Source organism: Penaeus vannamei, chromosome 28 (assembly GCF_042767895.1).
Source record: "Penaeus vannamei isolate JL-2024 chromosome 28, ASM4276789v1, whole genome shotgun sequence".
Lineage (NCBI taxonomy): Eukaryota > Metazoa > Arthropoda > Malacostraca > Decapoda > Penaeidae > Penaeus > Penaeus vannamei.
The window spans coordinates 11495229-11496315 of NC_091576.1; positions in this window are offsets into that span (position 1 = coordinate 11495229).

Below are 1087 nucleotides of genomic sequence, written 5' to 3' on the forward strand. Positions count from 1 at the left end.
GTTGGTAGATCAACCTGTACAACTGCTCAAAATACTCAAGTCCAATGTTCTCACACCGCCACAGGATCTGAGACGATCTGGCCATTTACTGAGCAGTCTGCAGTAACCTGGGAAGAGGGCTTGGAGTTCAGCTTTCTCGGGGTTTGGTAGGTAGGACAAAAGTCATATACTAAGAAATGGCCTTTGACTTCCTCTGCAAGACTTCAAATAAACTGTTCTGTGTCCCTCCTCAGCAGTGAGTCTTGCACACCTGGGAATGATGCAAATCCTAGTCCCTTGTCAGACGAGTTGTGTGACAAGCTTCTGTGGCTTCCAGTGTGTCCTGCGAGATTAATTCTATCTTGCTCTTCACCAGCTGATTCTTCAGCTGCATCAAGCATTTCGCACTTGAAGGTGTCCCACAGAAGTACAAACACTGTGAAGGGACCAGAAATTGTCTCAGCAAACTCCCGGGCACACACACCCTCCCTCAACCTATCCAGATGAAACAGCCATTGGACCGATGGGGAGTTTTGAAGTGGAATCAGAGGGTAGTCACACCTAATTTATGGTTAGTACCTACATACCCTGCAGTTCTAGAGGATCCTCCAACGAGTACTAACGAGGATGTGGTCGATCTTCTTGGCTGCATTACCCACATCACTATACTACATCCAGCGATGCAGATCAGAGCGCTGGTACCAAGAGCAAGCAATCCTCAATTTCTGGGACCTTGCAGAGTCCCCGGAAAGGAGGCTATTCTCGCTGCTAGCAACAGCTCCCGAACCATGGGGCCGGCGAACATCTTTTAACCAGCTCGATCGTAGATACCGCATTGAAGGGGACCGTCTGCTTTTTTTTTTTTTTTTTCGATTTTTCTTGCCGATTTTGATGAAACTCACACCCTTTTATTTGGGCCCCTTCCCATTGCCTGTGGTCGATTTTTTTGAAATCGCCCGAACAGTTTTTGAATTATTGTCAAAAAACGGAAAAATGCGAAATTCGCCATTTTGAAAATGCAGCACCTGGGTCAAAGGATTCCGACTTCAGAAACAGCAAGACATTCAATTTTATTTGATTTTTGCACAGAACTACCTTATATCTACAA